The sequence below is a fragment of the Bos grunniens genome, chromosome 17, assembly GCF_055505025.1.
Source record: "Bos grunniens cultivar Pamir isolate PY7600 chromosome 17, Bosgru_T2T1.0, whole genome shotgun sequence".
Classification (NCBI taxonomy): Eukaryota; Metazoa; Chordata; class Mammalia; order Artiodactyla; family Bovidae; genus Bos; species Bos grunniens.
Genome location: NC_141181.1, coordinates 58,115,005 through 58,131,078, shown reverse-complemented (window position 1 = coordinate 58,131,078; position 16,074 = coordinate 58,115,005). Strand labels below are relative to the sequence as shown.

Below are 16,074 nucleotides of genomic sequence, written 5' to 3'. Positions count from 1 at the left end.
AAGATGTTGCTGTTTTTCAGGGTGGCAGGGGAGTGTCTGGCGTTTGGAGGCCCTCCTTGCTTGTGCCAGAGGGCTTCAAAAACTGGCGCTTTTAAGCCACATGGTGGCCCTCGAACTGTGCAGAGGGACTGCCCCCCAGACACTCCTCAGGTGTGGTACCCTGGGAAGTCTTTCCTCTTTCTATGCTGCTTGGAGCTTTCCCTCTAAACTGATTCCTCGGGACCCCCTTGGTGTCAGGGGAGATGCTGATAACGCTTCTCTCCCTTCACCCACAACCCCACCCAGAGCACTGTAGTGCTCAACAGCCGAGACCTACCCAGGGGTCAGCCTGGAGCAAGGTGTCCATAAATGGTCACCATGATAACGATTATTCTTGGATCTTCTCTCGGGCCCACACCCTCCACCCCTGTGTGCTCGGCAGGTGGGTAAAAGCCTTCTCCCGGCTGAAGCAAGGGCCATCCCCTCTACCTGCTCTCTGCCCCTCTGGACCCTAACCAGTCGCTACCCCAGCAGCTTAGAGGTGAGCCTGGGGGAGCAGAGGGCTCTGGGGTGGCCAAGGGGAGAAGAGGGAAGGAGGAGTTGGCCAGTGTGCTGCCACTAAGGGGGTAATACATTATCCAGGGCTAATGAAAACATAATTATCTTCTTTTGGCTGCAGAGAGGGTCTAATTTAATAGGCTGTGATCGAAAGGCATCTGCTGAATTCACCCAGCAGTGAAAACACTTGAAGGGCTGGGGCGGAGGGGGGACAGGGAGTGGGCAGAGCGCGGCTGGCTGGCAGAGCCCTGCAGCTGTGTCAAAGTGGTAGCTCTCCCAGGGGAGGGGAGCCTGGGGGCTGCAGGGCAGAGGCAGCAGAGAGGATGTGGCAGCTAACAGGTGTCCTCATTACAAGCTGGGGCTGCTTTCTTGCTCTCGAACTTGGACCTGTCCTTTGCCTCTCTGAGCCTCAGCTTCCCCATCTGTAAAATAGGGCTAATCCTGACTCCCTCCCATTAACTGGGAGGAATAGATGAGAAATGAGAGAGGAGTCCTGGTGCCTACTCAGTAAATATTTAGCAAAACCTCCCCCTCCCCTGCTGATTTGCTGGGTCGGTTCTACTTAGCCTTCTGGTCTTAGCATAAACAGCCCCTCTTTGGAGAAGACCCTGCCCCTCCCCTTTCATATCACAACACGCTTTAGAATGTTTGCTGGTTTACAGCTGGACTGTTACAGCTCCACAAAGGCACGGCAGGTCTGTCTCATTTGTCACCAGAAGCCAGTGCTTCTCAAAGCATGTTCCCTGGACCAGAGGATTCAGCATCTCCTGGGAATGTATTTGAAAGGCTAGTCCTTGGGTCCCGCCCCAGACCTGCTGAACCAGATACTCAAATGCGGGCTGGGTGCTCGGTAATTTGCCCAAACTCTCTAGGTAGTCCTGATCCATACTCAAGTAGGAGAACCTCTTCTTCAGCCCCAAACTCCAAAAAATGTTTGGTTGAATAAATGAATGAAGAGCTTGCTAGGGTCCAGCTATAACAGCCTTACCTCCCTTATTGGCCATCAGCTGCATACCAATCCACCCAGGGCCCCTGATTCTGGAAGAGAATTCAGCTTTCAGGCCTGCTGCTGGGGTCTTGGCTGGGGAAGTCGCTCAGATGTGCTTGTGAAGGATTGTGCCCGGCGGTCAGTCTTGAAAAGTTAGAGAGGCCCCGGCACTGCGGCAACCTTAGATGACTGTCCTCAACCTTGGGTTTTTACACAGGGAAGTCAAGGTCCAGGGAGGTCTGGCAGCTCATCCAAGGGCAACAGCCAGTTAGTGGCCCATCAGATCCCTGCCGTGGCTCCCAACTCAGGATCCCTGAGAGGGCTGGGATCCCTGAGAGTGTAGTCCTGGAGGGCCCAGGGGATGGCAGGTCAGCAGAGCCAGGGCACAGAAAACAGAGTTGTCTAGGAGCCTGGAACACCCGGAAGGTGTGAGGGTGTCACAGTCCCTGGGATGGCTGCTGTAGTCAAATACCCTGCAGACACTCGCAGGGTTCTGACAGGGAAGAGAGGAGGAGGAGCCCTTTAAGGCTTAAAGAGGCAGCCTGAGCATAAGACGCACTAGAGCATCTGACTCTCAGACTTGGCTTTGCCACTAGCGGGCTGTGTGAGTTTGGGCAAACCCCTTGGAATCTCTGGGTCTCAGAGGTGATCTTAACCCAAGGATAGTCAGCTCCCTGGAATCATATGCAAAATCAAGCAGAAGTGTATTTTTCTGGGGTAGAGGATTCATAGTATTAAGTGGTTTTTTAAAAGAAGGCTTAGAACTGGAAAAGGTTAATTGGAACTGAACCAAATGATATCTCGGGGCGCTTTAATGGGCAGAAAAAGGAGATACCATTGCTGAGAAACCTGGCGGGGAAGTTTGCCCGACACTCTTTGCCCTACGCAGCCTATTTGGCAGAGAGGCAGTTCTCCAAATGACCGACAGATGGCGCTAAACCTTCACTGTAGCTTTCCTGTTCTCCCCAAGACCTGCCAGGTAGGTTCTGGCTTCTGTTTACTCAGCTTTGGGGACCAGGGGCCTGGGTCCCTGCTCTGCCGGGCTGACTTGAGTGGGATGACAGTGCTGCGCACCTCTGGACTGTTTGTATCTCCTGGTTGCCACCCTGTCTTGCAGCGTCTGTCCACAGAGGAGGCATGGAAAAGGATATGAGTGTAGGGGCATTAGTGTGTAGGGCAGGGGTGAGGGGAGGTCTCTACCGGAGGAGACCACCTGAAGAATAGGAAGGGACCCTAAGTTTGGTGTTCATATCCCCTGCAACCCAAATATAGTCCCCGCTACACACCTGTGCTTCCCCATTCCAATTAAACACATCCCAACTCTCAGAACCCTGTAAAACTGGAGCGTCTGATGGTCTGTCACTGGGGTGTGAGGGGCCAAAGTATGTGCACCTTGAAGCCAGTGCCACTAGGGAACAGAGGAAGCTGGCTGGGTCAGAGACAGCAGGGAGTGGTGGGGCCTGGGGCTAAATGGAGGGAGTGCCCCCAACTAAAGGGCTTCACGTGCAAATGTTTTCAAAGCAACATTTTCTACCAGGCTAAACAGATTTGGCCCACCTGTGTGAGAACTTTGAGCAAGAAAATGGACTTCAGCACCTGAGTGGAGGTGTTTGAGTGCAAGGGAAGTCTTACTCAGAACAAAAAAAAGCAGAGATCCTTAACCTGTCAGGTACACAAAAATTGCATGAGATGAGGGCTACCGCTGCCTGGACTCTGCCTCCGCAGCTTATGAATCAGTAGGTCTCAAGAGGTGGTATTTTTTTTTTAAGCAAACTCCTGGAGGAAACTGAGGCAGGTGGCCTTCTGGGCCCAAGTGGTCTACTCTGTGCCCGTCCGTCCACCCCAGTGAGCTGGGTGGGGCCTCATCCTCAGCCTGCAGGCACTCGGAGTTCAGTGACACAGCATCTTAGCAGCAAAGACACCCCTTCCCGATTCAAAGTGGCCCTCTCATAATTCTCCTCCTCCGCACCATACTGCAGACATGCACGGAAAGGATGACACACCTGGTCTTATTTCTAAGAATTGAGAAAAATTCTGAGACCAGTCCCTGGGAGAGGGCAATGGGGAGGTGGTAGAGAGAAGGCACGTGCAATTCCAGCTCGGTATTCCAGAGAGCTACCCAAAGTGGGGTCATGGCGTGTGACTTCTCATCTCCTGTGTGTGTGACCTTGGCCAAGGGGCCTCCCCTTTCTGGGTCTGTTTCCCCAGATTAAGGGGGTTGGACTGGAGCAGAGCTCCCTCCTGCGTTCCAGGACCTCCCTGGGGCTCTGCAGCAGTGTTTTGGGTGCTGGCAGTCATGCAAGTGGAGGGGCAAGGGTGTTGGGACTCTTCTGCCATTCCCGAGTTGACCTGCTTCTGTTCCGACTGTGCATCTAGCATCCTCCTTTAGCTTTCATTTGAAAAACAAATGCGAGCAACAGGCCCGGAAGCTTTCTGTGGCATCTTCCGTTGTCCATTTAATAGTCATTCATTATTTCCCCCTCTTTTTTTGTGGGCCATGGGCTGGGGCAACTGAGACCCCCATCCTATCCAGGCAGGATTTCTGGCTCCTGGAACACTCAGTCCAGTGGGGGAAATCAGACAAACACCCAGTTCATCAGCAGTGACAAGCCAGCCTACTGGTGAGCTGGCACCATGCCGATTGTACCTCCCCGAACCCCAGAAAGGGATCCTGCTGGCTTTCCTCTGACTTTTAAAGCCGTAATGAGAGAATCCACTTCCTTCTCCCCAGCCTGACAGCCCAGAGTTTCATTAGCATCATGTGCTTTGGCATTTGATTTATTCAAGCTGACACTCAAGCAAACTGTCTTATACTCCTCTCTAATTGTGGGGAAGGGAAGAGTCTGCAAGTTTATGGTGTGACTTCAAAGCTTCAGAGTCAGTCTTGGGTTTTGCTACTTGCTGGCTGTGTGACCTTAGGCAGGTTAATTACCCTTTCTGAGCCTTGGCTTTCTCCACTGTTAAAAATGAGGACAATGATAGTTCCTACTTGATAGGATTGTGCTGATTAGATGAGACTGTGCTTGTGAAGTCCTTAGTAAGCACAGTCTTTGGCACTCAGTACAAGTTCAGTTAATTGTAGTTCCCCCTCCTTTTGAAACTATTATTATATTATATATTATATATATTATATTGTGTTCTTATCTTATCTTATCTTATCTTCTGTTTTGAGATTAGAAGCTCTTTGAGGGATTTGGGCTGTATCTGAATCCATTTCTGATGTTCTCCAATATGCCTAGCCGTTTGCTGGCACATTCTAGGCACTCAATAGCTGCTGCTGCTACTAAGTCGCTTCAGTCGTGTCTGACTCTGTGCGACCCCATAGATGGCAGCCCGCCAGGCTCCCCTGTCCCACTGGAGTGGGTTGCCATTTCCTTCTCCAACTCAATAGCTAGATTTATCTACTTGCATGGAGGAATCAGGAGAAATTCTGTTACAGTGGTTCTCAAAGTCTTGTCCAGCAGTGTGAGGATCACCTGGGAGCTAGAAATGCAGATTTTTCTGGACCCATCTCAGACTCACTGACTCAGCAGCTCTGGGAGGTTGTGGGATGGGGGTGGCAGTCTGGCACTTTGGGTTTTTACAAGCCTCCAGAAATTCTGATGCATTTTTAAGTTTGAGAATCTCCTTTCTACACTAATGACTTTCAAACTTGTTTTAAAACTTAGCAATATTAAAAAAAAAAGTTCCAAATGAAATCATATTCAGAAGTCAAGATATAATAGGTGAAAGAGAAGTACTTAGGAGTCACGGGGCAAGGCAAGACCCCTGCCTGCGTATCCTCCTAGGAGTCCTCAAACATTTAAGACTTCTGGAAATAGAGTTGAAGAAGCACGGCCTTACGATTTTTCATCCTCCTACTCATCACCTACCCGCCCATCCATCCACCCGCTCATGCATCCGTTCGTACACTCAGTATCACTTAGCACTTACTACATTTCAGCATTTCAATATGTTACCTCTCACCTCCTTGGTAAGTGGCAGAGCCAGGATTTGAACCCAGCAAGACTGGCTCTAGGGTCTATGCAATTAACCATTACATGATGGTTGCTGATATTGAGAAAGAAATGGGAAGAAGGAGCAGTTCAGGGCATAGAAAGATAGGATAGCAACTGACAAATAAGCTAAACATCACTTCTTCAAGATCACCATGGTTACCATTTCCAGAGCACTTCCTATGGGCCAGGCTAACCCTCCTTCATCTTCACAGCCACCTGGCAAATTGGATGTTACTGGCCTACTTTCTGGGGAAACTGAGGCACTGAGAGGTAGAATTACTTGCTCAAGGACACACAGCTAAGCAGTGGCAACCCCAGAATTTGAACCTAAGTTTGTTGGACTCCAACCCCCATAATCTTAAGGGGATTAAAAAGGTGAAGGGGAAGCCTTAGAAAATTGGAGTGACCTCAGGGCAAGGGGGTCTGTTGACTGGGTTTGGGGACAAGGTTGGGCTGACCCAGCCTTGGAGCCAAAGAGAAGACAGAGAGACAAAGAGGATGAGTGAGAAAATCTGGGCCCTTCCTGAACTTTCTAGCCTAGAGTACCCACATCACGGTTGTATCCCGCCAGCTGACGATATGAAAAAGTGTGTTGCCACTGGAGCCAGGTGGTGGTGGTGGTTTAGCCGCTAAGTCATGTCCAACTCTCGTGACCCCATCGACTGTAGCCCGCCAGGCTCCTCTGTCCATGGGATTCTCCAGGCAAGAATATTGGAGTGGGTTGCCATTTCCTACTCCAGGGGATCTTCCCAACCCAGGAATCGAACCTGGGTCTCCTGTACTGCAGGCAGATTCTTTATCGACTGAGCTATAAGGGAAGCCAAGTGAGACTGGGCCAAATCCTGGCTCTGTCTCTTGCTGGCTGTATGAACTTGGGCAAGTTACGTAACATCTCTGAGCCCCAGTAACGACTTGCCTTTCAAAACTTTGAAAATCATGTTAACAAACAAGGCACTTGGGTAGGCAGTAGGCATTCACATAATGCCCTATTGCCAAATGCCATTCATTGGTCCATTCACTCAGTAAATACTGACTGTAGCACTTGCTGTCAGTGCCCCAGCCAGACCACCTTGGTGTCCACCACTCATTCCCCTATGTGCTCACATCCCAGCTTCCAGCTGTCAGTACCTGCAATGCTTTCATAGAGGAAATAATGGGAAATTAACATCCCCCACCGCCTGGAGTGCCTTTAACCAATACCTGATAGCAGTTGGAGGACTTCTGCTCCCTTGACCCCCTAGGAGGGTAACTTTGAGACATATGGTCTACACTGGCTCCCAGGCGGTTCAGCTGCGGTCGCCTACAGTGGTAACTTACTAGATAGCGCCCCCTTTCCTGGCTCCTCCCCTTCCCCATCCCACCTGCACTCTCTCCTCTGGGTGTTTCCTGGGATTACCTCCTGAAGAAATTTCCTTGTATTCCAGCACCTCAGGTTCTGCTTCTGGTACACAAAACCTCAAACAAAACTGAGACATTGATTAAACCCCTACTATGTGCCTAGAGGAACCTATGCCATCCTATGCCTAGATGAACCAGGCAGGGTCCCTGCTGTCAGCACACTGCCTACCGTCAGGCCATCAGAAAAACAGAGGATAAAAAAGCCTGTAAAGATTGAACTGCTTTCAGTATATGAAGCCCCAGAATGTTAAGGCCTCTTTCTTAGAACACGTCCAAGAATCACAATTATTTTTCTCCAGTCTTTCCCTGATGACCCAATGAATAAGCATTCTGAGGCCAGAATCCACATCTTGTTGCTCATTTCCTACTCCCCTGCAAATTGCCTAGCCCAGGGCTTGGCATTCACTTATCTGATAAAAATTCAGTGAGTACCCAGAGTATGTTCTAAGATGTGGGGACACAGCCAGCAGTGAGAAAAAGAGACCGGTTCCTAGCCCTCACGGAGTTGACCAGATGCAAGCAAGTAAAGTGGAGAAGGAAATGGCAACCCACTCCAGTATTCTTGCCTGGAGAATCCCATGGACAGAAGAGCCAGGGGGCTACAATCCACAGGATCACCAAGAGCCGGACATGACTGAAGTGACTTAGCACAAACAAGTGAAGGCAAACATAAGATAAAAGCGCACGAGCAGACAAAGACTATAACGTCATTCTGTGACACATACGATGACAGAGACAGCAGGGCAAGGAGGAGATGGAGAGGGAGCTGGGGCAGGGAGAGCGTCTTGGAGGACGCGCAGACCGCTGGTGCTCAGCAAAGGTTGCTGAACACAGGAAGTACAAGCCTTAGCTTTTGCGGTCAATGAGTAACACCACAATGAGGAGAGCATCTTCAACACAGAAAACCGTTCCAAGCACTTCAAACCCCGCTGACCCCTCTCTGAGTTGATGCCACAGGAAAGATTTCAATGACTTCATTCAGAAATCTGTTAGGTCCCCAACACAGACAAGTACTTGGGCCAATTAACACCCCCGAGAGGAAGGCAGCCTTAATCAATATGAGTAGGAGTGCGGCCAGAATCAATGAGGGGCTGTCTGAGGTCTTGGGAAACCACACGGCACTGGACAAGCAGGTTCTGGAACAGTTTCTGCAGGAAGTCTCATGACCATGAAGTGGCTAAAACCAGCAGCAGTGAGTCCTCACTGCCAGCTTCCTTGGTGCTGGGCACATTGCTAAGAGTATCATAAGGGCCACACCTGTTGGAGGCTCACACAGACCCTGTTTGCTGCTGATGTTTATTCACTAAGTTATGTCTGAATCTTGCTGACCCCATGGACTACAGCCTTCCAGGTTCCTCTGTCCAAGGTATTTCCCAGGCAGGAATACTGGAGTGGGCTGCCATTTCCTTCTCCAGAGGATCTTTCTGACTCAGGGATTGAACGCAAGTCTCCTGCATTGGCAGGTGGATTCTTTACTGTCTAAGCCACCAGGGAAGCTCAAAGACCCTGTTAGGTGGCTACTATCATAACCTCATTTTCCAGGGGAGGAAATAGAGGATCAGATGAGGTTAAGTAACTCGCTTGGGGTCACGCAATGACAATGTGGTTTGTTAAGGGCCATGAGGGGGGCTGCTAGTGGGAGCATAGAGGAGGTGTGCCTATCCAGTCTGGGATAAAGGAACTCCTATGTCTGTGGGTATAATTTCTGAGTTGAGGTATGGAGAAGGTTGAAGTTGATGCAGGAATGTTGGAAGGTAAGGAGGGAGAGAAACTCATTTCAGTAACAGGCAATGCTTGAAAGTGAGGGCACATTCAGGAACCTCTGGGAGGTAGAATTTTGTCAAAAGGTAGAATTAACCCCTTGGCTTATTTTGTGCAGAGAAGGCAATGGCACCCTACTCCAGTACTCTTGCCTGGAAAATCCCATGGACAGAGGAGCCTGGTGGGCTGCTGTCCATGAGGTCGCTAAGAGTCGGACATGACTGAGCGACTTCACTTTAACTTTTCACTTTCATGCATTGGAGAAGGAAATGGCAACCCACTCTGGTGTTCTTGCCTGGAGAATCCCAGGGACGGGGGAGCCTGGTGGGCTGCCGTCTATGGGGTCACACAGAGTCAGACATGACTGAAGTGATTTAGCAGCAGCAGCAGCTTATTTTGTGTGGTTCAGGGTTTAGCCAGGTGGACATCACATTTCCGGAGCTGTGGTTTAGTGCTAGGCTGGCTGGCACTCCCGAGAAGGGCTGTATGGGTGGTGTGGGCGTCTTAGGGGTGATTCTGGGGGATTCCCTACTCCTCCTTCAGGTGGCAAGGTTATCCTTGCGCCCGTCTCCTTGGGCCCCATGGAGATCCCTGGGGTCAGCAATTGGACTCCACCATCCCAGCAGGATGAAGGCTATTCGTGTTGATTTTCAGATCAGCTTGTGGAGTCCACAGAGGTGATGGATGGTTAGGGGTGAACACAGCATCTGACAAGGTTGTGAGCATGTGCTGCCGCCCACACCCAGGGTGGCAGCCTCTCACCCAGGCCCTCTGAGGGTGCTGTGGACCACCCTGAGCAGCTTGATCAGTGGTCGTCTATGTATAGTCTCCAAGGCTCTGACTGCGCCCCCAAGCCCCAAAGTGCTTGACGTGACCTTCTCTTTCCTTCTGACAACACTCTAGTCTGAACTGCCATCTTCCTCACCTGGAACACTCCATCAGCCTCAAGAGGCTTTCTGCCCGCTGTGTTCCAGTCTCCCCGCACAAATCAGAGTCACCTTTCCAAAGTGCAAATGTGACTGTGTCAAAGTCTCCAGTGCCCTCGAGTGCTTAAAGCCCAGATTCTCTGGCATTCCTCGGTTCATTCATTTTTCCATCCCGCAAATGGTGACTGAGCACCACTGAGTCTTCTGAGGTCTGATGAGGTATTAGCCTCTCCACTGACTTGGCTGTATTGCCCTTTTGGTAGGAGTGAGTCTTGTGAGGACATCTCTTGCTTTTGTGGGCCCAGTTTTCACTGGGGAGTGCCCCCCTTTCACATACTGTCCTGGAGCCCATGAGGCACAGCTGTTTAGCCTTTCCTCAAAATCTTAGAGCTACCTTGAATTCCTCCAATACATTCCTTGTTTTGTCAGACTCAGTTGATGGTGCTTGAAACCAAAGAAACCCTGATGGGTGGGGCCACCTCTCCTCTTTCAGCCTTAAAGAGCTGTGAGCTGCCCGTAGTTTTCCCAGGTGCACCTGGACCCTTCTGTACTCTGCATGGTGCCCTTGGAGGCTGAGCCAATCAGCCGAGTCCCTTGCACCCAGCTTGCAGGGGGATTCAGCCAATGGAAAGCATCACACAACAGTGTGGGTGGGAGGACACAGAGGCTGGGTTTAATGCTCCTGGGTCCCTCCCTGAGGGCTAGAGGTGCAGTGGCCGTGCCCCTCTGTTAAAGGCAGTCTTTCACACACAGTTCACTCCCCAGGTCCTGTTAATGGCCCCTTCCTCTTACTCTTTGAGGCTCCCCCTAGTTTTCTAGGCTCCCCCTAGTTCAAACCAATCAATCTGAAAGGAAATCAACTCTGAATATTCATTGGAAGGACTGATGCCAAAGCTCCAATACTTTGGCCACCTGATGTGGAGAGCTAATTAGAAAAACCCTGATGCTGGGAAAGATTGAGGGCAGAAGCAGAAGGGAGCAACAGAGGATGAAATGGTGGGATGGCATCACAGACTCCATGGACATGAGTTTGAGCAAACTCCAGGAGATGGTGAAGGACAGGGAAACCGGGCATGCTGCAGTCCATGGGGTTTCAAAGAGTCGTACATGACTTAGCAACTGAACAACTAGTTCTGGGTCTTGCACTGCCTCTTGCTGGTTCCCCTTGACCCGGACCACACCTTTGTAAACAAAGCCTCCACAAATCTCGCCTCCAATTACATAGTTTGTATGTGTATCCTTTTCTTGCCAGGGCCCTGACTGTTTCCAGGGAGGCATCTGCCACCATCTGTGCCTGCTTGTTAGAAGCTGTGGAGGGTTTCCCAGGGTCCTGGATGCATGGGGGGTAGGGTGGGGGATGGAAGGCCTAGGAGAAGACAAAGAGAAATCCCCTAAAGTACCCCTAAAATGGGATGCTAAGAAGAGCTCCAGCTAGAACAAGCTCTGAGCTGTAAGTTCACCATTTCTTTGCTGCGTGACCTTGAGAAAAACCACTTCCTGTCTCTGAGCCACATCTTCTCATCTGTAAAATGGGAATGATAATAGAACTTCCTACATCGCATCGGGCTCTGCTGGAGAGTCAACCGCATCATGGTATTCATCCATTCATTCATTGACTCACTCAACAAATATGAACTGAGGGACTTCCCTGGCGGTCCAGTGGCTGAGACTCTGCCCTCTCAATGCAGAGGGCCCAGGTTTGATCCCTGGTCAGGGAGCTAGATTGCACATGCCGGAATCAAAAGAACCTATATGCCACAATGAGGATACAAGATGCCACGTGATGCAATTAAGACCTGGTACAATCAATTAAGTAAATAAAATTAAATATTAAAAGATGTATCGAGCCCCTGCTATGTGCCTGGCAATGTGCTGGGTGCTGGGGACCCCAGTAGAGAGCACAGATACTGCTCTTACCCTCCAGTAGCTCCCAGCCTACGTGGAGAAAGGCACATAGACAAAGAGCCATACAACCAAATATCCAGTCGTTCACTGTGGACGTCCTTCTGTGGGGGGCCCAAATGGGACTGAAAAGTCTTCTCTGAGGAAATGGCTAGTGTGTGAGCTGAGTCTTGGAGGATGAGGAAGGCCAGCTGGAGGGTGAACCAAGATAACAGAGGTGGCTGTTGAAGGAGCTGTGAGTGATGGGGGAACAGAGGATGAGGAAGAAGAGGTGGCAGAGATCAGGCTAATCAGAGCTTTGCCTCCCTCAGTGACGGGTCTGCATTTTATTCTGAGCATGAGAAGAGCCATGGGTGGTCTGATTTATGGCTTGAAGGACCACTCTGGCTGTTGTATGAAGAATGGACTAGAGATGGGCCAGGATGGAGTCAGGGAGACCAGAAGGGGACTGTTGCAGTTGCCCAAGTGAGACAGGATGGTGGCTTAGGCTGTGGAAGAGGCAGCCTAAGTGGTGGAGGAAATGAGCTGAGGCAGAGATGGCCTGCTGACCACCACAGATCCACTTCCATAGTGTATTGTTGTGGCTGGGAAGCAGCTCTCCTGCTAGAGACTACACCTCCCAGTGCCCTTTGGGGCTGGATGAGGTCATGTGACTTGTTCTCACCAATGAAATGAGAGCAGAAGTGAAGGCCTCACTTCTGAACTGAAGCAGTTAAGAGCAGGTGTGTCTTTCCCACTTTCTCTTTTCCTGTCCATTGGTTGGAAGCAAAAAGCCCTACAGGATGGTGGAGGCATAAGATGGAAGCCCCTGAATCACCATCTGGACCCCTAAGTGGACTTTATTTGACCTATGCACACATTTCTGTTCTATAGAGCCACTGAGATTGTAGGGTCTGTTACAGTTAGACTGAGCAATGGGCAGACCAGTTAGGAGAAAGAACCAGCAGGACTTGGTGATGGATTGGATGAGCAAGAAGGAGGTCAAGAATAACTTCTATGTTTTGGCTTGAGCAATTGTGCAGAGGAAGTTAATGTTTCCCGAGCTGGGGAAGATGAGAAAGGTGAAAGAGAGTCCCCCCCACCCCCTTTTCTTCCTTCCTTTTATTTCTTTGTAGGAGTGAAGAGTTGAGTTTAGAACATGATGTTTGCAATGCCTGGGAGACATTTGAATGGAGATGTTAAGTAAAAAGTTAGATGTAAGAATTCAGAAGAGGTCTGAGCCAGTGATGTAGTTTGGAATTTGTTGTTTTGTAGACAGCATTTGAAGTACATAGTAGGTCCTTGATAAATGTTCTCTGAATTGGAATGTGAGTCATGTCTTCTTCACTTCTACTCAGCATTTGGAAGTCGATGAGCGCAAATCATCCCAAAGTAGTTAATGACCTCTATCCCCACCCCAACAGCAAGCTGAACAACCACCCACTCTCTGCTCTGCGCTCCTCTGCTCGTTGAAGAAGAGTCCCTTTGAGCTCAGAAAAAGTTGAGAATCTAGCTATTCAAAGGCTGAATGAAGGTAATTCTGATGACGCTTGAAAATGCCTTCCTGCTGTGTTGGGTAAAACACTCCTCTTCGATGCAATAAAATCACTTGTATCTATGCCTCTTATGTCCTCAAGCAACTTCACCTAAGGGGCTGGGGTATGAAAACAGTGTGAAAGAGCAGGGCTGGGCTTCACCTGCCTCCAGATGAGGCCACTTGTCTCTTCCCAGGTCTTTTATTCCCCGGGTTTTACAGTTGCTGCAGCATAGGGAAGGTCTTCTGGGCAGACTGGGGAGGCAGTTTGGAAGAAATTCTTGGAAGAGCTGGTATTTTCACCCAATGGCCTCTAACTCCAGGGAAGCAAAACAAATATAGTCACCCCTCAGCATCCATGGGGGATTGGTTCCAGGACACCACCCATCCCCCCACCCCCGCCCCGTGATCCCAGAATCCATGGATGTTCAAGTCCCTTATATACAATGGGGAAGCACAGTTGGCCTCTAGTATCTGTGGGGTCTGCATCTGTGGGTTTTGGATTCTTGAATTCCAGGAACCGAGGACTGAAGAATGCAGAACTGGTGAATGTGAAGCACTGGGATTGGCAGTTGGGTGAATCTGCAAATGCAGAACTGGACGTGGAGGGCTGTTTGGACCTGCAGGAGCCCACCAGTTGGACTCAAAGAAACTGGTCACGTGGGGACTTGAAGAATTGTGGAGTACAGATTCTCTCTAAAGGGATGGATGCAATGGGGTTCCAGCAGATTGTTGCCATGTGGAATGCAAATCCAGGATCACTGGGTCTTCTGACTTCTCAAGAGATACTTCAAATACAGATTTTATATGAAATCTGAATTTTAAATGCTGGCAACTAATTACATTTAAACAGTGTTTGTGGGCCAAACAAAGAACATGTGCTTGTGCATATGATGTCTTGAAACCAGCTTGCAGCCCTCAGGGACTTGTGGGGTGGACATGTGCCTCTTTCCTAAGTAATTACCCATGGGGGGGAAATATGTAATCATTTTGGAATTGCTATTGAACCAGTGCAAGTTCATCAACTCAGCTCTATAAATCGTGAACCGTAATTCATGTGTGTGTGTGTGTGTGTAACCCCCTCTTCCCTGATAGCTCAGTTGGTTAAGAATCTGCCTGCAATGCAGGAGACCCCAGTTCAGTTCCTGGATTGGGAAGATCCGCTGGAGAAGGGATAGGCTACCCACTCCATTATCTTGGGCTTCCTTTGTGGCTCAGCTGGTAAAGAATCCATCTGCAGTGTGAGAGACCTGGATTCGACCCTGAGTTGGGAAGATCCCCTGAAGGGCAAGGCTACCACTCCAGTATTCTGGCCTGGAGAATTCCATGGACTGTATAGTCCATGGGGTCACAAAGAGTCAGACACGACTGAGCAACTTTCACTTCATTTCACTTCACTTTGGTGAGGTAAGCCTTTTAGGTTTTTCAATAGGTGAGAAAGAATGTCAAGATAATGGTGATGGGGAGCAAACCAGACCTTGAGTCGGAGGGCTGTGTGTCTCTCTCACTGCTGAATCTTCGAAACTAAGCAGGTGCTTGAAAATATTGTTGGATAAAGTAATGAACGGGAAGGAATGGGCGAATAAAAGTACAAGCAACCACAGAATCAGGTTTGCATGTTTCAGAGCATGGGAACCCTTAGTGGCCCAATGGTCCCCCAAGCCCCACATCTTAGTTCTGCTACATTTATTTATTTATCAGGTAAGTGTATGTACTTGCCTACACTGGGGCTTAGTTGCTTAGTTGCAGCTTGTGGGATCTTAGTTCCCTGACCAGGGACTGAACCCGGGCCCCCTGTGGCGGGAGCACGGAGTCTTAGCTACTGGACCACCAGAGAAGTCCCAGTTCTGCTATGTTTCAATGATCTTCTGAAGAGGTCACCTCTTGGGTGCTGGTGCAGCGTATAATGATTGGTTCTTTCCTTCCTCCCTCCTTCTCTTCCACCCCTCTACTGTCATAAGTATTGAAGAGAATCGGAGAGTCAAGAGGATGCAGAGTCCCGTGTCCACACAAGCTTCACCCTACCGTCCAATCCATTTTTCTTACTGCAAGAAGAGTGACATCATCCTGTCACCCACTAACTTCATCAGTGGCCTTCCACTGCCCTCAAGACAGAATGAACTGCTAACTCCTATCAAGTGCATCTTCTGCCCAATCCTTCCCTGGCTCTCCCCCCGCACCCGCTGACCTAGACTCCAGCCAAACACAGAGACTCACAGTTGTTAGCAGGGGCTCACCCCAGGGCCTTTGCACAAGTGCTTCTTTATGCCTTGAAGACATTTCCACTCCCTCTTTACCTGGCTAAACCCTACTTCTCCTTCACATCTCAGCTGAGACCTCACTGCCCCCAGAAGGCCTCTCCTATCTCCTGACACTGGGTTACATGGCCCCCTCTGGGTTCCCTGAGTTCCCTGGACTCCCTTCCAGCACAGATCACACGACTCTTGGCTCCCTGCCTGCCAGTCTGTCTCTGTGTCATGTTCAGGGTTGGCTGGCTTTCTGTTGCCTAACAGAATTGCAGGAAAGACTTCTGAATGAATACCATCTCTCCTTTCCCCTCTGCCTCCCGAACCTGCAGGGCCCTATGGATTATAAAGAGAGTTAATGGTCCAACTCTAATCGACCACAGAGCAGGAGCCTGCACCAATAGTAAGTCAGGGTCAAAAGAAAGCATTGTTCCCTTCTGGGAGGTCCTCAGGTAGAGACCTCACAAAGTCGGCGACACTTCTGGTGTCAAGGGAGTGTCCTATGGGGCAAAGACCTGGAAAGGGGTGGGTGGGTGGGTGTGGGTGTGTGGGTGTGTGTGTGGGGGTGTGTGTGTGTGTGTGTGTGTGTGTGTGTGTGTGTGTGTGTGACCCCAGTACTTTGCAAGGGTCTCAAATTCAGATTTGTCAGCAGCATTGCCCCCAGATGCTGGGTAAGAGGCTCTGTGGTGTAGTGGTTACTTCCTCTGACTGTGGTGTCCAGCTTCCTGGGTTTGAATATTGTCTCTACTATAATTTTATTTATATAATATTACCCAGTGGGGTGCCCTTGGCCAAGCCATTAAAC

General features: G+C 49.9%; 1 protein-coding gene and 1 long non-coding RNA gene across 7 annotated transcripts in view; one reads left to right on the top strand and one right to left on the bottom strand.

Annotated features, from left to right (window-relative positions):
• The window catches only part of NOS1 (nitric oxide synthase 1), a 196,357-nt gene that overhangs the window by 127,284 nt on the left and 52,999 nt on the right, over positions 1 to 16,074 (bottom strand). The gene's annotated exons all lie outside the window — the stretch shown is intronic.
• On the top strand, positions 1,880 to 14,075 carry LOC147355488 (uncharacterized). The gene is made up of 3 exons (XR_015144564.1): positions 1,880 to 2,504; positions 12,914 to 13,023; positions 13,541 to 14,075. It is a non-coding gene; the product is annotated as an uncharacterized LOC147355488 (long non-coding RNA).